The sequence below is a fragment of the Callospermophilus lateralis genome, chromosome 4 (genome assembly GCF_048772815.1).
Source record: "Callospermophilus lateralis isolate mCalLat2 chromosome 4, mCalLat2.hap1, whole genome shotgun sequence".
Lineage (NCBI taxonomy): Eukaryota > Metazoa > Chordata > Mammalia > Rodentia > Sciuridae > Callospermophilus > Callospermophilus lateralis.
In genome coordinates, this window is record NC_135308.1 from 3,981,841 (window position 1) to 4,005,759 (window position 23,919).

Consider the following 23,919-nt stretch of genomic DNA (forward strand, 5'->3'; position numbering starts at 1 on the left):
CAGTAAAGTTTCTGAAGAACACCAATAGAGATGAAAATCTAAGACAACCAGAAGAGGCAGGAGACATTAGGTTTCCAGAGCTCACAAGCTCACACCCAAGGCTCATCGGAAACCAGGCAAACAGCAGGTCAGGGGGTTGATACTTGTAAAGTACCAGAAGCCCAGAGCTGTGAACTTCAAACCCAGTGCTTAGCAAAACTGTATTTCAGAAAGGAAATAAAAATGAACGTACTTCAGCCAAAGTAAACGGAAACAGTTAACTTCCAGCAGCAGTACCACAAGATGACAAAAGAGTATTCTTCAGCCAGAAAGGAAGTTGAACAGACAGGAAGTTGTAACTAAAAAGAGCATCCTGAACATTCCAGACAGGGCTAGACCAGAGACATCCTTCCCGAGTCTGAAGTCCTTAAATACAAGTGAGTATGAATGCGAAAATAGGATCAGCGTTTTTGGAAGTTTAAGGCACATGTAAAAATGAGTGAATGTTTGGCAATAAAAATACAAAGGATGAGACTGGAAAAATGTAAATATGCTTTTTAAAGGTCCTTACAACATATTTGAAAAGATATAATGTGTTTAAAGATAAACTCTGATTGATTAAATAGATATATTACAAATTATAGAGCTGCCACTATAAAAAGTATAATAAATGGAACAGAAACCCAAATACATCTAATTAGTTAATTATATTAATTAGTTAACTATATTAACTACTTAACTCTGAAGGAAGGAGGAAAGAGATTTTATTATAACGAAAGTCAGGTCAAGAGAAAAAGAAGGCTTAGAAAAGAACATTCGAAAAAAGAAGTAACAAGACAGTAGAGTTAAGCCATTTATGTTAATAGGTCTATGCACCAGGAGAGCCCAGCCGCCAGGTGGGAGCTTACTTCTGTGTCCTCCCTGGGAGCTGACTTCCCACCGCATCCCGCAGGTTGAAAGTGAGCTCAAGGTTATAGGTTGTAGCAGAGTTTCAAGGTTACGGTCATTCCACCAGGCATCTGAAGTGACTTGTACCTGGGTTATGCAGACTACTTCTTAGTTAAGGTGGTTGGCCTGAATGATTATGTTTGACTTTATAATGATGCGAAAACGATATACATTCAACAGAAAGTGTTCTTTGAATTTTGAAATTTGGTCTTCCTCTAGCTAGCAGCAGTATGTGTTTGATAGTCATTTCGCAGGGGCATGGCACTGAGGCGTGGGGCCCAGTGGGACACATGAGGAGCATCAGACACCAAGGCTGTCCTCGAAAGGCACAGGATACCAAAGCGCAGTCTAGAAGAAGCCGTTACCTCCAGTAGTCTCAGTCTGTTAAATAAACAGAATTCCTGTTTTGAAAACTCCTGACAGAGAAAACAAGAAGCACAGATGGCTTCTCTGGAGCCTTCTCTCAATCACTTAGAGAAGAGCCATCGTCGCCGCCACCAACTTGTTCCAAGATTGTGAAGAGGGAAGGCTTCTCCCGTCGTCTGACGAGACAGAATGCCACTCTGCTGGCAAAACAAACCAACCAGAAACAAGACGGGGACTCCCAAGAAAGAAAACTGCTGACTAACACTTGTGAACATCATCATCGGAGCACTCAGAAAACAGCAGAAAATTGAAATCTGCAATTTATTAAGCTGCTAGTGGTTTATGATCAAGTGGGTCTAATCAGAAGGAAGACAGCTCAAAACTTAAAAAGGAATCAATGTAATTGACTCTAAGAATAGACCAAATATGAGAACAATATATATATTTTTGAACTAGAAATTGAGCCAGAGTCACTTAACTACTGAGCCACATCCTCATCCCGCTGTTTTTTTATTTTTTATTTTGAGACAGTGTCTCCCTAACTTGTGGCAGCTGGCCTGGAAATTCCAATCTTCCTGCTTCAGCCTCCGGGGGCTCTGGGATCACAGGCGTGGGACACCACAGCTGGCCGATGTGAGACTTTTAACAGACGTTTGAAAACAGTCTCTAGTCAAACCTAGCCAATGACAAAAGTGGAATCTCATCAAATTGTGATCAAGAGGAATGCACAGATACGACAAAGCATTTCTGGAAATTGTGCAGCAAGTGATGGTGGGACGTTGAGGCCTCGGGGGGGACACGGAGAGCCTGGCCAGCGACGGCCATTGACGCTGTCCTGGTCAAGTTGCCGACAGTCACCAAAGCACGGTTCTTTGTGACAGTCTTACCACATTTATAAGACAGACGCTAGACCTTTAAGCAAGCTTACTAAGATGACTAAAGGCCCATAAATAAAATTGATTGTATTTTTATTTATTAGAAGTTAAAGGTAAAAATTCAAAAGTTCACATTAAAACATGAATAAATTGATTTAAAATATCATCACAAAAAGTGAACTATTTAATAAAAACAAGCAAGACCTAAACTGTAAACTCTGAACTTGGCTAAGAGAAATTTTAAAAACCTTATCATTTGGTGACATAAACTCTGCTCATCGATCAGAAATCTCAACATCAGTGAATATTAATTTTCTCCAGATTTATCTATTCATTCAATGTGATTTTGAACAAAATCTAAATAGGGTTATTTTTTGGAAACTGACTAATCAGCTTTCAAATTTAGAGAATATAAAATTGCCAAAGCAATTTTTAAAAAGTGAATGTATTTTAAGACTTGATACTTAAGATTGAAGTACTTAGACTTAAGATTATGCATTATTGGAAAACATAGTCTAAACCTCTAATAATCAAGAATGTGGCATCGGCATGAGGACCAACATGTGTCAGGAGAGGTGACCAGAGAGCCTAGTGATCAACTCAGGCCAGAACAGCTCTTCTATAATCCCAGGGGAAAGAAGGTCTCCCACCTCTGCCCAGCTCCAGAGCAAAAGTAACTATTATAATGTAAGGTGGATCATTGACCTATACTAAAAAGCTACAACTGGATGCAAAAACCTAGAAAAGTGTTTTCAGCAATCAGAGCAAAGATTTCTTGTAATAGTGAAAAATATTAGCCATGGGGGAGAAAAACTGAAGAATAGGATCTGGACAAAATTGAAAGTTATGCTAATGGGGCAAACACTATTAAGAAATGAAAAGGTAAACCTTGAAGAGGAAGAAAATAATCACAATACACTTGTGTTATGTAGAGTTTCCATTCAAAATACGTGTAGAACTCCAACCAATCAATACAAATATAAAAGCAATCAAATTAATCAATAAAAGAACAAAATGCTCAACTTTATGAATGGCTAGACAGAAACAATAAAGCTGCAGTAGGATGACTTCAACACTCTCTGGAAAGGCTAAGGTTTAATATGAAGATGGACTTCACTAACGATTTGTGAAGCCATGGATTGAGTGGGCCTCTCCTGTGGTTTCTGAAGCGGGTACAAGAGCAGTCTGGCCGTGCTCTGTAGTGAATCCCGGGTGGACCTGTGGACCACTGTCCTGCATGCTTCTACCAGGCCTGCCCTTCTCAGGAAAGAAAGCCCTGAACCTGGCAGTGGAAACAGCCAGTTCCCATGGGAAAGGTGACTTTGGACATGAAACTGAGAAGCACCGGGGTGAGGAGGGGGGCTTGGCTTGTTTGTCTGTCCTGTGAGCTCTTCAAAGGACTTTTCCTGAGCTCAGGATGGGAGGGGCATGTGACTGCAGGAGGATGAGCAAACCCTGCCTGGGGGCTGCATCTCAAGAGGGAGAAAGACTCCCCAAGGAACCATGTGTGCACCAGACGCTGGCCAAGCCAGGAAGCCAGGCCCCGAATCCTCTTCAGAAACAAATGCAGGATACCAACATTGTAGTCTTACCACAAAGAGGCTATGTTGGCCATCTCACCTTCAAAACTGCAAGATAACACACCTGTGCTGTTTTAGCAATTTGATTTTTGGTGATTCATACAGCAGGAATATGTCAAGATACCAGGAGTCGGAAACCAGAAACAACTCAGACACCATCAGACTAAGATCCTGTGACACCCACTGTGGTTTGGTGATGTAAGGAAATACAGCTCAGCCATAATCTGCTAACGCATGATAATTCAGGGGAAATTATCAAATACTGTGATTTTTAACATGTAAGGTCAGATTCAAATGAAGAAAATGTATAGGCACTCAAGAACCACCAAAGCTGACCTTCTCGCAACAGAGATGGGGCAATGGCAGCTTAATGCTATGGGGATGGTCTTCAAAAGAGCGTAAGGACATTCCTGGAACCATTGAGGGTGTTCTGGGTCTTAAGGTGGGTTGCAGGGCTGTGCCTAGTGTCACATTCACCCAAGTTGGAGCCTGACTTCTGAGAAAAGTCAGTGAAGTTCACACAAGGGAAACATCTCACGAGTCACTGCCGAGTTCCATGGGAGAGTACCGAGGATTTAAGTGTTGAAGCTGATGAAAGAGAATGTCAACTAGGATTTACACATTCAGCAAAAACATCCTTGAGGAGACTGAGAATGAAAACAAAAACAACAACAACTACAACAACAACAACAAAGAGACATGGCCAAGCAATGATGGGAGAAGAAAATCACTTCAGGAGTCAGCAGACGTGGAGTTGTGCAGCCTGGCGAAAGAAGACTTTGGGCTGAAGAGGAAGGAAAACCTGTGTTCTGGAAGGAATAGGGACCATAAGAAATGTAAAATAAAGAACGCCGTTTAGTAAAACCAGCATAAAGAAAAATGTAATTAATAATAAGCAACTTGATCATCTTTTTCCTCATTTTTGGTGAAGTTATAGAGAACCTTCAATACTCCCTAAAAATGCACTGATATAAATCACATGTAAGTATCACTGCATAATTCCTTCAATCAGAAAGATACAAGCTTCATGATGATTGGTGACTATATCAAGGACACAGGGACTTACACAGTGACTCCTTATGGTTTAGGTATGAGGTCCCCGCCCCCTGCCCCAGCTACAGTCAGTGCAGGACAGTCGGATCGTGAGAGCTGGACCCTCGTCCCTTCATCCTACCATGAATGGACTGTGTGTAACTGCGGGCAGGTGGGCATGGCTGGAGGAGGGGGTCACTGAGGCTGCCTTGGAAGGGTACATCTGCCTCGTGGTCCTTCCCCCTCCCTCTCGCTGCGTACTGACCACCACGAGCAAGGGAGCAGGGCTTCTCCTCCACATCCTTTGGCCACAAAGCTCTGCCGCACCTCCAGCCCCAAAAGAACAGAACAGACCAGAGAAGGACCGGACCTCTGAAACCATGAACCAAAATAAACCTTTGCTCCTTTAAGTGATTCTCGTCAGGGGTGTAGGTCACAGCGACAGAAAGCTGACTAACAGATCTCACCTCCAAAGTCAGAATCTGGGACCAAGAAAATAAATGAAAATTTATTGGATTTTCATCCAAACAATAAAATAAACACCTAGTGAGTCCACAGTGCAATAAACAAATGGTGGAAAATTGACAACTTCCCCACATAAAAGAATTCCAAATGATTGAAACCTGTTCTTTCACTGTGGGAGCATGATCTCTACTCCATGGTGGGCAGAGCTTTGGACGTTCTCACAGGGTGGTGTGCAAGAGAAATACACCAGGGGTGTAGGAGGTCAGAACAGAGGGAGTTAGCTGTGCGGAATGTGGAGCTCTCTGTACTACTTCTTCAGTTTTTCTAGAAAATTTAAAACAACTTATTAAAGGTTTTGAAAGTGAAATGATATACTAAGCAAGAATCAAAATTATGGTCATTTTATTGAATTGGAAGACATACAAAATAACTCCAAGAAACAAATTCTTTATTAGCACCCAAATGACACATGTACATACTTTCAAATAAAATAATAGAATGATTTGTTTATATTGGTTATTTCACCATCATAGGAGCATAATCAGAATAATTCATCTTGTTACATATTTAAATACTTTGAGGTTCTTCCTGTTATCTGACACTGTCATTTTCAGGAGTTTTTTTTTTAATTTATGGAATTGTCTTTAATCTTCAAGTTACATTTTATGTTGAATTAATATGAAAATGGATGCTCTGAGTTGACAGTGTGGCATTAGTCAACAACAGAGGACCATCTACATGCACGCAGGTGCCTGTTAAGCTCCAAGCAGGTTACTCCGGGCTTCCTTCTCTGTGTGTTGGGGAGGGGTGCTGGGGATTGAGCACGGCCTCCCTCACTCTAGCAAGCGCCCCACCCTAAGCACACCTCAGCCTTTTCTCATGCCTCAATAGGAGAATCTGAAATTATTTAAGAAATAGTATTTTGGACTAGTATGTCCTCTTTTGTATATATTCATGATAACTTCCACTAAGAATTTTTTTTTTTCTTTTTGGCACTGGGGTTTGAACTCAGGGGCACTTGACCACTGAGCCACATCCCCAGGCCTATTTTGTATTTTATTCAGACACAAGGTCTTACTGAGTCGCTTTGCACCTCACTTTTGCTGGGGTTGGCTTTGAACTTGCAATCCTCCTGCCTCAGCCTCCTGAGCTGCTGAAGAAATATTTTTATAACATAAAAGACATCTAAAAAAGTTACGTCTACCTATGATTCTTTCTAATGTTCCATCAAGTTTAAACACTATAAGTACCATAGATTTTGCATTTTCATTTTCATTCAACTGCAGTGCAGGATATAAATATATACAACTAAAATTAGAAGCTTCATCAAACAAATTAAGATATACCACAGAGCAATTACAGAATATCAAAATCTAATATTCTAGGTAGTTTGGGCCTTGATGCTGTTTGCTTGACTGATTTTAATAACTTAAAATCTTGAAAAAGCATCTGAAGATGAGGTTGGAGCTTTATCTCTGAACTGTTTTTGATTGTCCATAAACAATAACCAAAATATAGAGAACTTATCCATAAAAAGTTATAAAATAAAACTTAATTACTTATTTTTATTTTTATTTTAAAAAGTTAAAATAAAAACTAAAATGTTTCCAACATTGCTCTAGGATACAAAAGCTGATTTATAAAATAGGTGTTTAAAAAGTACAGGTGTTTGTAAAATATGACCAATCACAGGAAACAAAAAAACAACATGCGGAAATAAGCCGAGATTGAGTTTGACATCAGCATTGTCCCAAATACTTTCTTAGATTACATATGGTTGTGGAATTTGAAAATCTATGTTTTTTTTTTTAATTTTTTATTTTATTTGATTTTCAAATGTTTTGGGATGACATTATGAACCATTTCAACCACAATTCATTTCAAATACATTTATGACACATCATCTTCTTGATTTAGTAAGACTACTGTTTTAGTATATTTTTTTCCTCTAAAAGAAAATATTTGTACATTTTACTTGCTTCAAAAACAGCTGATTTTCTTCTTTGAAGTTAAACTTTAGAATCTGCTGTGGTATTCGCCATGATCTCTGCTCTTTTACCTTTAACAGAATGAATTTTCAAGAGTTTTTTTCTTTTCTTCCATAAAAAGACGGCTGTGGAACTTTCCTGACATTTAGTTGGATGCACACTGCTATGAAGTGGTGACTTTCTCTGTGCCTGTGAGTTTGCACCGTTGCTAATTGAGCCAGCACATTGGGGACAATTCTGTGACTTTTCCTGTATGCGTCGCTGCCTCCAATACACACTTTGAATTGGAAATGAGATGAAATAATTGACAAGAAGAGTCATTTGATTTAAATGAAAGCTGACGGTCCCCAGAGTGGGCTTGATAGATCCTTTCTGATGCTTAACATGCTAAATTTTTGCTTTTGGAACAAACTTAAAAATAGTCAGTGATGCAGTGCTTAATGCTGGAGGTGTGTTCATAGACACCCGCCAGCAGGTGGACTTCCCCGAGCATTCCCACACAGACCCGGACGGTAGTCTTGCACCAAGCCTGAGGATACGGAAACAAGCCCACTTTGTGCTCACATCAGCATCCTCACAAGTACTGCTGAGTTCAGTCTGGCGGGTCTTCACGCAGGCCTCCCTGGGTTGGCCTGTCACTCCTGGGGACCAAGATGTGCAGCCGGGCACTGAACTGATGCTAGGGGCAATGGAAAAGGGTGGCGAATGTCTGAGTGTCCAAGCGTCCCTCCCACTTCCCTGAGCGCAGCCGATGCAGTAGAGGTGACTCTGGGGTCAGCGAGGGAGGGAGGCTGGGCCTGCTTCAGGTGCTGGGAACCAGGGATGCTACCTTTAGGCTGCACGGAATTCTGAAAACGGTTCTTTCTTACATAGTAAAGCAACCTAAGCTACTGGGACTGTTTAACTTCATAAACTTATTGTCTTTGATTTTGATACTTTTAAAAATGTTATCAACATATATTAATGACACATGCTAAGTGGGGTTAAGTGTGATATTAATGCTCGTATACAACATGCATTGAGCAAGTCCACCCCCTTTGCCCCTGCACCCCGCCCCCTGAGTCTGCACAGTCTACAGCATGTTGACACGCAGTAAGTTCTTGTTTCAGGATGCGTGGTCCCTGTCTTTCTGTGTTTTTGACTCTTTCATAATAATACTTAGGTTAACATTATACAGCAATACAAAAATATCATCTTTATATTTTTTTCTGTAAACTTTATTTTTTTTTTTTAAGTTTTACTTTTTTTTTCTACTTTTTAAACATTTTTGTGAACAAAAACACAAACTCGCGTGTTATTCCATGCTGGGAGCCATCAGCCAAGTAGGTATGACAAATTCCTTGCCAGCTTACTCCCATGCTGTCTAGTGGAAGGACTTCTGAAAGGTGACCTTGCTCAAGGACCAGGGCAGGATCCGTGTTTAGGATGTTCCCCCTTTAGAATAGGGCGGTTTAGCATAATAGGAGAGTAGGGTGTTCCCCCTTTAGAATAGGGCAGTTTAGCATAATAGGAGATTAGGGTGTTCCCCCTTTAGAATAGGGCGTATCCTGCTGCTGAGTTCCTCTTGAGTGCTTAGGGTCAGACAGTATATTTTGGGAGACAGAAGCCCATGCGGTGTGGATTTGGGCAGAGAACGTGGATTCCCCCAGAGCGTGTTTGTAGACGGCCGGTGTGAGATCGGGAATAAAGAATTGCTGTTTGAATCTACAAGCTGTGTGGAGACTCGTGATTTGTGCCCAGCCAGAGACTGCGGCATCTCCAGGCCTTCCCAGGTCAGGGCTATCAGCATAACTGCCCTCCCTGCACTTCCTGTCCCACAGGGAGGTCTTTGGGACAGTGACCCGCCTGGAGCCACAGCTCTGTTTCAACGAGGCCCTGGTCTGGAATCCCTTCCAGAGGTCCTGCCCCGGCTCCTCCCGAGTTTCTTTTTCATCTTGGATTTTTGTGCAGCAGATAAGGCGCCAAGAACGTTCCGCTGTACGGAGACCCGATGGAGCTGGGGTCTGCATTCTCAAACATCTCAGAGACTCTGTTTCCTGGTCTCCGCAAAAGCCCCCGCTGAGCCCTCCGTGGTGAAGCGGGGGTTCCCCTTCTCCTGTGGCCTGCTTTTCTCTGGTCCCTTCCTGGCTGGGCACTCTCGTTTCCATTCCAACAGAAGCTCTCGGGACAGGGGTGCAGTTTCTCTGACCTGTTAGTTTCCACAACCCCAAGTCTCATCAGGCCAACGGGCCACACTGTGGCATGTTCTGGAGCCTCAGCAGCTCCAGAGGACACATGTAGAGGGTGGGGAGTTACTGTTTTTTGGTGTGAACCTGTGGTGTCCACACTAAAACTCAGGGCTCAGGGTGTACCACCCCCAAATGTTTCTTTTTGGCATATGACTATCACTATTATTCAGAGAACCGCAGATACAGCAGTAGCTCTGTAAAGGAAGTGCCCGGTGCCCATGAAGGACATTCTCCCTAGGGAAGGTGTCTGCCCAGGAAGGAGCTTCTCAGGGTCACACTCCGCACCTGAGACTCCTGTCTGAGCCTTTGCTCGTCTCCTCTCCTCTGCTCTCCTTCTGCAGCCTGTCTCCCCCAGAAGCTCAGACCTCTTCCCCCTGTAGCAGGGGCTGCTGTCTGAGCCTCAGCCCTTGGCCCAGCCCTCCTCCCACCTGGGGTGGTGGCAGGACTCCCGTGAGTATGTAAGTGGCTGCGCGGGGCTCCCTCCTGCTGGTCCGGCTCACATATGATTTGTAGTCCAGTCAAAGAAGCCAGGAGAGGACAGGGGAGCCACTTTTACCTCCCTACAGAGACCAGTCAATGGATTAATTCTTTTCCCTCCTTCCTCTGGATTCACAGCTCCAAACTTAGACTCAAATGGCTTCCTGGTAAGCAAAACTACAGGATCAGCCATCTGTCACACTTGGTGGCAGCCACCCAGACCCTCCCGTCTCACATTGGCTCTCCCTCCTCCTTGGTTTTCCTTCACTCTGGCCCTTGAGTCTGTTCCTGGAACTGCACCCGGCAACCACCCAAGAAGCTTTGACCTATTGATGGACTCGGAGAAGGATACACCAAAAATGAAGGAAATGTGGATGGTTTATGGAGTATTTGTGTTATCATAGAATACTTACTGAATAACATTAATTATGGATGTATGTGGACAGACTTCACAGCCTGGTAACCGAGGACATTTAAACCCCCAAATATCACAGAATGACTATCTAGAGGACCAAATAAAACAGGCACATCTGTGAGAGCATGCCCAGCATGACACCTGACACGAACTTGCAGAAGGGAGATCTGGAAGGCCATCGTGTGGGGGACAGCGGTCAGGGAGGAGAGGGCATGAAGAATCAGGGGGGTCCTTCACAAAGCAGCCGGTTAGGCTGGTTTTCAAGCTAAGAAACACTGGATGTGCTAAAGTCAACAGAGATTTTCAAACTGGAAAGGGTAGCACAGACTTTTATTCTGGTGTCTGTGCCAGAGCCTACATCTGATGAACTGCCCTGGGTTTCCCTGAGCAGAGACTCCAGAAGGGAGGCAACGGCTCTGAGCGACACAGGCACGGCTGGGACTTCTTTCCCCACGTGAGTGAGTGATCACATGACCACGTGACACGTGCACAAGGACCGCTTCTCTCTGCCCTCTGCCTCCCCTTGTCTCTTAGACTCCGAACCGTGCTGAGGACGTAGGCTGACAGCAGGCGTACACTGGAGGTCTGTCTGTCTGCCTTTCCAGAGCTTTTCCTCCCCAACACGATCTTGGAGTTTGGGTGACTGGGTGGTCACTGGTCACTCATTCATTCAAGTGAGAAACCCATGGAGAAATCTTTCTTGCTCTGCCGGTGCCTCGGGTCTGACTTCCCACCCATTCTGAGTCAGTCTTGCTCCAAGGAGCCCCTGTGGGCCCTTCCCCACTCACCCGCTCTGTGATCATCTCATGTAGGCTCTGGCCCACTTTTCCGGCCTAGAATCCATCTTCCATGATGTGAGCACCATGAAAGGGGCCTTCCAGGGAGCACAGTGCCTGAGCCTCTCCGGTCCTGCTCTGCTCACCTTCCCAGCCCTTTGCCTGATTCCTCATTTCCACAGGTGCCTCCTGCTGCTCCAGGGGCTCTCACAGCAGCAGGCCTGCCAGGGGTTGTCGGACTGCGGCACATGCTGCACCCTCAGCTGAGACCCCCTGCCTCCCCCGCCTGCCCCGCAGACCTCTAGGAGAGGCTCTGCATCCTCCAAAGCTCTTCCACGGAGTCAGCTCAGAAAGGACCACCTGGGATGTATAATCCCTCTGCTACAGGGCGACCCAGGCTTCCTGACCCTCCAGGTGATACTTAGCGTCTTATATTCACCTGCTGATCTCTGTTTCGGTTTCCCCTGTCCCTCAGAGCCTTCCAAGGTACAGGTCCGGACCTGCCCCTCCTCATGCAGTGTCCTTGGCACCATGCTGGTGCTTGGACCTCGCTCTGGTCTGCTGAAAGGAAGGGGTGAATACCTGACTACACCATGTGCTTACCATGGTCTCTATTCTTGGCCTGACTCTCGTGGGAGAAGAAAGGAGACACTCTGCTGGCTTTTCAGAAATGTGCCTGTGTTTACTTATACCCTAGATGCCTAACTTGAGGATCTTTGCCATCAAAGCAGCATTTTCAAGAATCCAGTTTCCGTCTTCCACATAACCAAGACACGTGGCTGCGTGGCTGTGCTGTGGTGGGCTGGCCTACATGCCGGTGAGCATGATTGAAGCAGGAACTCAGCAAATTGCTGAGGCTGGTTTTGAACTTGCTGTCCCCCTATCTTAGCTTCCCAAGTTGCTGCGATTACAGGTGTGTGCCACTGCACTGGGCTCTGAGTGCGTATATTCAAATGCATATTTTGTGAGATAACATTTTTTTTTTGATCATGCCCTATTAAGGAATCTGTATTTACCTGTAGTCCCAGAATTCAGGATTTAAACTTTTAAGAAAGCCCACAATAAACTTCACTGTGTCCCTGCATATTAGGAGGCACAAGAGTCTCCAGGTGGTTTGGAAGATGGCAAGGGAGCCAGGCACAGCTCCGAGTCTGAGTCTGGTTAACATGTGATGAGCAACAAGGACCACCCCTGTCCACCAGTGGCGGTGAGACCATTCCATGTGAGCCACCAGGACAGCCTTTCACATGCTGCCACTCTGGCTTTTAGACAGAATTCATTCTGTAGTTTAAAATTAGTGGGGAATTGGGCAGCCGAAACAGGGCAAAATGTAACAAATCATCTGGTCTCTCACTTTCAAAAGGGAAGCTGCTGGAGCACTGTTCACACTTCCTGTGGGCAGGTGGCAGGGAGACCCAGGCTCTGCCCCCGAGGGTGCAGTGGGGCTTTCAGCGACAGCTATCAGACGCTTGTCCCATCCTTATCCAGGGCTTCAGGAGAGGGGTGCTCAGGAGCCCTCCGCTTTGCAGGGCACGCCTGGGAAAGAGGGGAAAGCATTGGGGCTCCTTTAGAACAACCTGCTCCTGACTGGAGACTCTTCCGAGACTCGTTTCCAAGATCCCCATGCAGCTCGCTGTGCCGGTCCCTGCCCGTGGCTAGCTTTGTGTCAACATGAGTGAATTAACAAAAGCAACAGGTGATCTCTGTGCTTGAGAAAGTGGAGGACCTGGGGAGGGAAACTTGCTGCCTCCACCCTCTTAGGTTCTCCAGCTGGGCTCTGAAGTAGCTTGACATTAAGTCAGACGAAGGGAAGAAAAATGATTCCGGTAAGGTACGCAAGCAGGGGTACATAAGCATGAAGCTCACACAGTCCTCAGCTAGGGAGGGGGAGTGTCCTTTCCAGGGCATCTGGGAGTAAGGGGGGGGTAGTGGGGCAGGCTGGGCTTGGCGGGGAGGGGGGATAGTGTCACCTTACTGTGCAGATGGGACCCTCTCTTTTTGACTTGCAGCAGTCCTGCTGGTGTGTGACCCCTCACTAATGACAATTCCATTGCAGATGGAAATTTCCTTTTTAAAAGTGAAAAGGTGTCTTTATTTTAGACAGTTTAAGAGAAATGAAAAGCTTGTTCTTTAAAATAGTGGATAGATCACCCTGGCAGATTCTGCTTCCTGCAGTGCTCTCTTGGGGTGGATTGTCATGAGCCCCTAAAATAACAAGACTAGGAATGTACTAGTTGGTGTGGAGAAGGCAGATCAGGATGTGGCCAACACACCTCCCTCTGTGCCTTGTCTGCCCATGTGACAGGGCATCCTGACCCCTGGGCCGGCTGGCTGATGGAAACTTGCTGCTGCTCTGGGGGACGGTGGTGGTGAGGCTGAGCAGGCCCTGACCATCAGGAGCACACTGGGTCCTGTCCACTGTGCCTGGGGCTCCGTGTTGGTCATGGGGGACCCTTCATCCCAGTTTATTCCAGCCGCCATTCTCCGTTGGGTGCTTCCTGCTCTCACATTTACCCACCCCTGCCCTGTGGCGTTACCTACCCAGGGCAGGGGGTAAGGAAGCTTGATAATGGCGGCGCCTCCCCTCTCATCTGTCTTATTTCCAAGGCGGGAAGCTTTGCTCCTTTATGTTAGTGTCCTCAATAGTACAAAGCACACAGCATCTGAAAAGAGCCCTGCATGGCCAATAATGTATCTTGACAATCTGCCCAGAGATTAAAAAAGAAGAAGAAGAAGATAAAAGTGGAAAGCATAATACCAAGAATCTTACTTTTCCAAATCACTCTCTCCAGCACAGGAACGCAGATCCTCCTTTCCGTGGGTGATTGTGTTTGCGTTTTTCTTCCTTATCACTAACTATAAAAGTTTAATTTAACAGTGTAGAGAGGGAATCGTGTCCTATAATTAGTGTCAACTTAGGGACAAGCTAACCTTCAGATCTCCAAATATTTTTCCTCCATTTCTGTAAATGGTAAGAAGTTTTGCAAATGTTTGAGGTTCATGGCTGAGAAAGGTAGCGTTTAATTCCCCAGACACCTATCTTTCATAAACACACTAGCACCTAGGAACACTTCCTAGGGGTCATGTGGCCGACATTGCTTTTTAGTTTATATAAGAACGGTGACTGAAATCCAACTTATTGAATGCCAAACGGAAGCCCAGAAGTCTAGGCAGCCGCTTCCACTCCATTTCAGACACACTGACCCTGAGCTTCAGCTGTAGAGCCTGAATTCCCGAGCAGGCAGGGGAATGCCCCCTTCTGGGAGATGCCAGGGTTCCAGTTTGTCCCTGGAATCAGCTGGGGCACAATTCCCCTATTTGACAGAATTCCTGAGTTCCCTGGGCTGTGATGTTGGTGATCACCTGAGCAACCTGGGCTGGCCATTTTCATGTGGTGGATTTTCCAACCAGAGCTCTCCAAGAACAAACTAGAAGAAGGGTACTACATTTTGTCAACTAATTTATAAAGGAAGGTTTAAGAGGATGTGGTACACTCTGGAAATGTTATTGTAGAATTATTATTACATCTCTCCACTGAGGAAGTAAAGAAGTCTTTTTTGTTTTTTGACTGAAGTATGGACAATCTATTTCTGGTTCTGCTATGAAATTAAGCTATTTAATTCAGAAAATGAAAATAACATCAAAACAAAGGAAACGAAATCGACATCATATCTCTCTCTTAGGGTAAGCATCTTAATGGATGGCGAGCCAAGGGACACTGGAACTCTGTGCATACCCCACATGTTCTTGCTGGCCCGGGCGCAGGAAGGAACAGGACAGCGGAGCCAGACAGAGGTAGGCACGAAGCTTCATTATGAGGTTCCAGTGCGTACCACCTACCTGACTTGGGATAATAATAACTAGTTTTAGACATGAGTTCTCTTACTTGTAATGTAAAATCTTTCTGCTTCAATTCTGAGAGTGAGAATTAGATTATTGTTCAGATTCTCTGGTCATAGTATGTACAAAGTAAACAGTTTCCACAAAATGCTCAGATAACTCCGAGGCAGGGACTGGGGTTCTTCACCACTTCTCAGGAGTGCTCCAAGTGGTGGTATGAATTTCTAGAGGCCAAGGACCAGCATATACGGAAATGAAAAAGCCTTTAGCGGAGAGACAACAAAGAGATCTGTTGTTTCAAAAGAGTTTTGGTACATGCCACCGTCAAGTCGTGGCACGTTGGCAAGCCGTGTGCTCTGAGTGGCAGGGCATTGGAAGGGCACAGAAGGGAGGAGGCTCTGAACGCCTTGGTCCTCCTGGCCTCCCCTCCATTTCTCCCCTGGAGTGAGTCATGGAGCCCAGTGTTCCTCTTCCTCAAGGCAGGGCATAGGAGATACAAGCCCTGTCCCCAAAGGCAGTGGTGAAACCTGGACAGCCCATCCATTGGGCCGATTGGCTGAGTAGCCCTCTGGTTCCTCTCTCTGCACCAACGTTCTTGCTTTGCTCTAATCACAAGCACCTTGAGCTTCTCCACTCCTTCCTGTGCTCATCCATGGGATTTACTTTGCCCATAGTAATGAGAGGGAGGGGGTCCAAGTCCTTGAGGCCACACATATTTGTACTTCTCTTTCCTTTGCTGCTGCCATGAGCAAAACAGGCCCTGGTTAGCTCAGATGACCAGAAAATAAGAACAACCTGCAGTCACACCACCCAGCTGCGCACAGAACTTCCCTGAGAAGTAGAGTTGCTGGGGCAACATGGGCACCAAATGTCAGCACCTTGTAGATGCATGAGAATGGAAATTCTTACTAAACCAGGGTTTGTTATAGTTCGTCATAAACTGTTATAGTGGCAATAGCTACGTGAAAACACCACCACTTCCTTTTTGATGGTCACTAAAAGATGCGTACTTTATGAGCATTGTGATGACAGAGGTAAAGGGCACAAAGGTAATGTGGCATGATCCTGGCACTGAAGCATCCAGAATGGCCGATAATCGTAGAGGAGAAACCAAGAATCTTTCTGCCTCCTCTATGCAAAATAAATAAAAAATCAGTGATTACATGAAAATTTCAGAGTTGTGTAAAAATGTAGAGCAAACATTAGTAATGTGTTCCACCCCAGAACTCCTCCCATTGAGGCCCCTGAATGGTTTAGATTCTGCAGACCTGGAGTCCTTATTCTGTTTAAAACCCATGAGGTGAGAGTAAAATTGAATTGAACTCCCATGCTTGAGTATTGTTTGCTTGTTGCCAGTGTCTTTTTTACAATGGTAAGGTACCATCAAGGATACATCACACAAATAAAATAAGTGTATTACGAAAACCAAGAGATGCTCGCTTTTGAGATATTTTCGTGATGTTCTGTATTGCTAGTCCCTGAAGTTTTGGAATTTTCTATTTGTCTCAAATATATTGTTGAACACTATTTCCATAACTAAGAGAAATTTAGTTTTTTCTCCAATCTTATGAATTTTGTGTCAATATTGAACTCTTTCGAATGACCCTATCATCCTAAAGAAACTCTGTAACCATTGGTTTCTTGGGCAAGATAATTCAAATTCATCCATGACCTTTTTTTTTTTTTTTTTTTACTACCTCAAATGTGTTTGGGGAAAATATTTTAATTAACTGATATTTAACTTGCTCTACCATACTGGCTAACTTGTGCATTTTCTTTTTCACTCTGGCATGCATAAAATCCCGCAAACCTGTGAACACGCATACGTAACGACTTCCATTGCTCTTCGTTGCAAAATTTTCAGGGACAGTAAAGTCTGTCAGGTACAACATTCCTTTACAAATCTTTACAGTTCTCAGATTTTACTCTGGTTGTCCGACAATTGACGATTGCCAAAGGTGCAGAATCTGACACGTAATCCTGCTTTCCCCGTCATTCAAAATTCCTTCACATCCACATCACATCAAGGCAGGATCACAGACCAGAGGGGAATGTTCACGGAAGAAAGTAAAGAATCAAGGTTTTGAGGGCAGGGACAGCTCCCAAGTGGCATCTCTGTGAAGTGCCCATGTCTTCCCACATCAAAGGAGATGAAGGAGACACAGCTGGGGAGTAGCCAGGGTGAAGAGGAAGAGGAGGAAGAGGAGACCATGTTATGTAGATATGGGGGCTAAGTCTATGAACGGGCTGGGCATAGGGACAGGGCAGAAGTGAGGGTGACTTTTAGCTCCTCAGCAGAATTTCCTCAGAGCATTGGAAATGGGGACCGGGCCCCTTCATCTGTGGAGCCTCGTGGGCAGCTGCAGAATGCAGAGAGGTTAATAAACGAAGTTAGGGGAACAGGTCCGTGCTCAAAGTCCCGGTGCCACTCCTAGGGTGGGGGTGAAATCCCTGTAATTGCACCTTTCCCAATCTACATAGCAGTGATAATAACACTAGTTACCTAATAGGTTTAAAATTAATATTAAATGAGGAATGATGTAAAAACTCAGAGCAGAGCCTCCCAACATTAAGAATGTAGAAGTCCGTGTGCACGTTGACCTGCTTTAGAGAGAGACAGAGAGTGTAAGAGTCTTCCCTGTCTGCGGCCCCATTGAGCAGCAGCAGGCCTCCTGACCCCACAGTGCCCTTCTCAAGAGCACTGCTCTTCCTCACTGTCCCTGTGTGTTCCAGAGAACTGCCCTTGGTGTCACAGTCCCACAAAGGAAGTCCTGGTATAAACGTTGAAGGACTGGATAGTATAAATTAATAGAACTGGGTTTGCATTTGCAGGATTAATTCGGGAAACAGAAGAGCTTCTCAGCTGTCACGCAGCAGGCTTCTCCTCATCATCCCTCTCCTGTTTTGATTCTCCACGACTCTTCCCTCCAGGAGTCTTCTGATTGGCGGGCCGCTGCCTAGCAGAAGCAAGGAAGGGAGAGAGAAGAGAAGGAAACAGTGAGAAAGGAAGGAGCTCAGCTTGCCAGAGATTCCTACTGTAGACTTTTTAACCAGAGGTTCCATGCCTCTGTTTCAACCCTGGATGCTGCTGGAAGCCCCGGTGGAGTGCAAACTGCCTTCACCTGGGTGCATTTAGTACAGACCCATACAATGTGCAGGTATGTACTTTCTCACCCTCATTTCAGAGAAAAGGAGATAGACCACGAGTAATTTCAGTGTAAGGACATGAAGAAGCAGGTAGAAATAATAAAAAAAATAAGAAATAATATAAAAAAATCAATCCAAGTGTAATCCTAAGATTCAAAAGAAACTTATTTTTCAAAGAAAGTACTGCTAAAGATGTTCAGGAGCTGAAATTTCTATGACTTTTAAAGGTAATACTCTCTGACAGCATTTGAATTTGATAGTGAAAAGCAAATGTGACTATTTCTGATGTGACAAAAATGTAATTATTTTTGGAATTGATCAGAATGAAATGTGTCATTTTTTGGTAAAAGGATAGGAAGTGACAAATCCACTCCGCAGTAAATATGGGTGCCCCCAAATCACTTCAATAGGTACGAAGCTTCAGAGTTCTGCTTTATGAAATTATAAGATAAATGGAGAGAACATTCCATTGGTAAATTCGGAGAATAAGAGGCCAATATTTCACACCAATATTTTGTACTTGCAAAGAAGCCACCTATCTGGAGGTGCGACAACCATGACATAATTTCCTTCAATTTTATAATTTTCTTAAATGGGCCTCATATATATTTTAAAGAAAGCTTACAATTGAGATTTAAAGAATAAGTACGTGTCAGTTTCGTTTCAGCCCTACTCAAATATTACATGTGAATTTGGATAAAAGATTTCTTAGTTTTTACATAGGCAATCTGAAGTTTTAGTAGAGACATAAAAAATGTAAATAATATTCAGAAGAAAATCATATGACTGTTTCAGAAAGGATACATTTAAAGACGAAAATTTAACATCTGTCTAGTTTAAAGATGTAATAAATTCAGTGTGAAAGTCAGAAGGTTTGACAGTTAATCTTAAATATTGACTAAACATGAGTGATGTTAAAATATGGGCATATTTAAAGAACTTATTAAATGTTAATTTTTCTCTAGTAAGGTAAAGGCTTTAATAATGAGCACTTATTTTGTGATGACTGTAGTTTGGCCCACAGTCAGACAGCAATCAAAGAGAGCCTGTCTTCCTTTGACCCAGTGGTCACCTCTGCACCACCGTGTGGGAAGCAGGGGAGCCCCCACAAAGACCTGGATACGTTCCTCCCAGGTTGTCACCATTGGGTCCCACCCTGGGAACCATCACACCCTCGTACAGCAATCTGAATATAAGACACACACTTCCTGCACTTCAGGGCATTTCAAGGGCTCTGCATCACACAGAATTCATATTAAATACATAATGTGCTCTTCTCTTATGTCTTTTGTTACAAGGGCCTTAGCCATGACCCTTGCCCTGCAAAAGAAAATTGTACCACTTTGTCTCTCTTTCTCCCCTGCATCTTTGGCTGTTTTCTCATTAGTGAGTTCTTTCTGTTGTTGTTGTTGTTTTTTCACTGTTGCATTTGGGGAGTTGCTTATATATTCCGTAATCTGGTATGTTGCTGGATATGTGCTTTGTAAATATTTTCTCCACATCTCTGGCTTACCATTTCATACTCTCACAAGGGGCCTTTTGTGGAACAAAAGTTTCATTGTAATGAAGTCCAGGTTGTCTGGGGTTTTTTTGTTGTTGTTGTTTTTCTTCCTTTTACGTATTATGCTTTTGATGTTAAGTCTGCAAACTCTTTGTCCACCCTTTGATCCTGAAAATTTATTCATATTTTCCTTGTAAAATACTTATAGTTTCACATTTAAGTCTGTGATCAATTTTGAGTCCATGTTTTGTACCGTGCGAGGTGCAGATGGAGGTTCACCTTCGTCTACAGATGTGCGGTGGTCCTGCACCATTCCCTGGAAAGCTGAGGTCTGCCCTTGAAGTGTGTTGGCCCTGTTATCAGAAGTCAGCCGAACGTATTTATTTGCATTTACTTCTGAGTTCCTTATTCTATTCCATTAAACTATTCTAAACTGTATTTGAGAACTGAACAATATCATGAAAATAGTAGAGTAAGTGCTGGTCAGTTCCTTTGGATATCATGAGATGGAAGAGATGCCCATGCGTCCGGCATCTTCCACTCCCCCTCTCCCTGGCGGAGTCAGCCTCCCCCATAAATACACGAGGCTGTGAGGAGTCCAGCGGGTGCACGTGGGCTTTTCAGATACCTCTTCCACTTTTGGTTCCTGAAAACCTTTGCGAACCTTCCTGCTTTACCCTCCCATCCTACAGCTAGGTATGACAGCCCAGTGACGAAGAAGGAGAAGGGGGACCAAGTCACTGAGCTTCTGACTGTGGGGAGCAGGGTCCTCTCCCTAGGTACCTCCCTAGGAGGTGCACAGCCACTCCTGCATTAAGGACTAGGGTTCTGTGCCACAGCAGTTGGTTTAGCTGATTTTTATTCCCTCACTCTCAAAGCTTTGGCAAACACTATCTTTAAAGGCTTTCAACCAACAACAAGAAATCATCAGTTTTACCCTACATAAAATTTTAGCAATTATCAGGGAAATATACAAACTAAAGGAGCAGTTCATAACATCAGCCCCTGTGCCATCATATGCAGCTCCCGAATCGTCTTGGTCAATGTGGAACATCTTCTGTTTCAGCAACAGGTGAACCCCAGAGAGGTGTGCATGTGAGCTGTGCTTTCCTGACAACTAAGGAGGACTTCTGCTCAGGTCAGAACTGCTGGGAGGGATGCAGTGGTTCTAGATCCCTGAGATCTCATTTCCAATTGTCTCTCCTGTCCAGGGAAGGAAATTGAAGTCCTATCTAAGGCTCTCTACTAGATACTTAAGTAGTCTTAATTTACATGATGAAACATTAGACAAATATAATTATTGTTTCACTTTGCAGCCAAGAAAGAACAAAACCCAATTTAAATCTCCTGACTCAGGTGCTGGCTGTGAAGGGTGTGGGACCTTCTCCTGAGACCAGTGCCTTGGTTCTCAGTGCCTTGGAGGTGTGGGCCTTCTGAGGTTTCTCTGGTAAAGTCTAAATACAGAGTGGGAGATTTTAGACTTAAACACGTCACCAACACAGCGAGCTCTGTTTGCACCTTGGGTCTCTGTGTCCTCAGGACCAACTGCTAGTCGGCACTTGAGGGAGTGCATCTGAGATTTCCTCCTCCACTCTAGCTAGGTACATGCAGTCTCTTTGTCAAATAGTCAGTGTTTATCTTTGAAATGTCTGTGCATGGAAAACACTCCTGTGTAAAACATTTTACAAGATACTTAAAATGACCTATATTTTAATTGAAAAGATCAATGAAATCTTTTTGAGAGTTTTATTATAAGTTTTCTCTGAATTCCTTTTTATATATATGCAAACATAACTTGAGAAACCATATATATATATATATATATATATATATATATATATATATATATATATTCTTTATTTTTGGACCATCTCTCTATGTTGTTTACATTTGCTCTAAACACCAATGTTCCAATGATCCCCTCACCTCAGCCTCCTGAGTAGCTGGGACTACAGGTGTGCACCACCCTGCCCAGATAGAGAAACTACATTTCTGTTTAAATTATTACTTGACACATAACTATCGAAACATTAGATGATATAAAAAGTACAATCCCATAAAAATAAACATTTATTCAACATCTCATATGGGAAGCTTATATATCTATTCTATGAAAGTCAATATAATTTTAAAGTATCATTCTGGTGTTATTAATAAAAGTACCTTCACATGTGAAATAGTTAAGTGAATAACAATCATCTTCAAGCCTCAAATATGTGATCTGAATTTTCTATTTGTAGTCTGAAATGCTATTTTATTTTCTAAGTTGAAATCATCTTATTTGAGCCTAAAGCAAAAACAAAAAGAGAATTTATCTTTTTAAAGTCACCTCTGGGATATATACTTGGTAATTGTAATCTTGAGACTTAAAAAATTTGAATATAAACATAAATAGGTTGGGTTGCCATCCTATCTATACTTATTTCTTTAAAAATCTGCCTATTTCGTGGTGACCTCCAAGGATAAAATAAAAAAGGAAAATTATTAAAGGTTTTCAAAAAGGGAGGTTGACATGGCCGCATGCTTGTGGGAATTTCCTTGGTCAGCATCTTTTCCAGGCTTGATCCTGGTCCAATGGAAGGTCATCTGCAGTCGGAGTGTGGCATGGAGTGGTAGTGTCCTGTGATGTGATCATGAGGCCCTGGAGACCAGCACAGGGCCAGCCCCTTCAATCTCCCCTCTGTCTTCCCAGGAAGGGGTGGGAATCAGAGCCTTTGCTGACTTCCAGAGCCTGTTAGGAGCATCCAGCAGTCGGGGGTGGAGGGCAGTCGGGAAGGGCCTGGCACCTCTGAGCTCAGGAATCGCTGCTGCTGCTTATGACTTTCTACTTCGATATCCATCCCTCACCCACAGTTGAAATGTCAGCCTTCCATAAAGTGGTTCCCTGGACAGAGGCCCTGGAGCAGTGTCTGGCCGGCGGAGGGGGCACTGTGGACACACTCATTCGACTCCCCTTCCGCATGCGGAGTATTCGAGTACAAATAATTTTTTTAAACCACTTCTTATAATACTGACACAATTCATTGCACATTACATTAACCTATGTATTAATCCATTACACCTATTTATGTTAATATTTGTAACTGTTTGATAATTTATATAAACATATACTGTATCATTATGCAAAAAGATATTGCTCTGTACAATGTATATGAGTGTGTGTTAATTTTATATAGTACTAGTCATTTTTGCACGGTATATATTATGCATTGTATGCGTGTGTTAACTATAATGATTTTAAGTAACATGTCCACTCAGTTTCAATAGGGGATGATTCTTGTTCCCCTCCACCCTACTCCCCATTAGCTATAATACACTTTTTGCTCTATCTTTTTGATATCTAAAAGGTTGTCCTTCAAATTGTCTTTCATTCACCCAACCATTATTTATCCAGGGTCTCTTTTTGATGGCACTGACTCTCCATATTATTTCACATGATCCCTGTCCAGAGGCTTCTGCTTGTTGGTGTAGCAGAATACAAGTTCTTACAGGGTGAGATCAGAGTTCCTATCCCACAGTGCCTAGCACATTCCCTGCAATAATGAGGGTGTGTGTGTGTGTGTGTGTGTTTATTTGTCTGTGCAACATATATTTGAAATTTAATACAATGCCTGAATAAGTGAATAATGTGAGGCTGGACCCAGAAAGTCAACAACAACAAAAATAATTAAAAAATTAGCTTTCAAGACTTTTTATGTACAGACCAATCATGTTCAAGAGAAGACACACCAGAAGTAGTTACCCTGACCTCAAAACATCAGAGATCATGAAGTTCAGCTTCCTCATTCCCAGAGAGACTTGCCATCAGTGGAAAGCCCCGATCACTACCTCAGGAGCAACTGTCCCCGTAGGTATTTTTAGCAAACATTTCATTTTTAAGTTACGCTCAGTGACTTAGGGTACGAATCATAGTCACAAATATTTATATCATTACCAAACTAGCGGCCAATGTAAAAATTTCAGTTTGTGACTGTTTCAAAGAGAACCTGATATGTTACTGTTACCATAGTTACTGGCTCCCCTGGTGCCCACATGGTCCTGCACTGGCTCAGGATTCCACCCTGAGCTGCCTTTCACTGAATGGTGTCACGGGGCCAAAGGATCTCGTGGACTGCACTGCACATCGAGCTTGCAAGGTATTGGGTGGCTGCCACCAAGTCGCTGCATCTGAATGTCAAGGTGATGGCACTGTGGCTTGTTTGTAGACTCTACTCTGGGGGATGGGATGGAGTGAGGCAGGAGGGTGGTGCTCAGTTAGGGTTAGTTGATTAGGAGAGGAGCTGCCAGTCCTCAGAGCTCCGT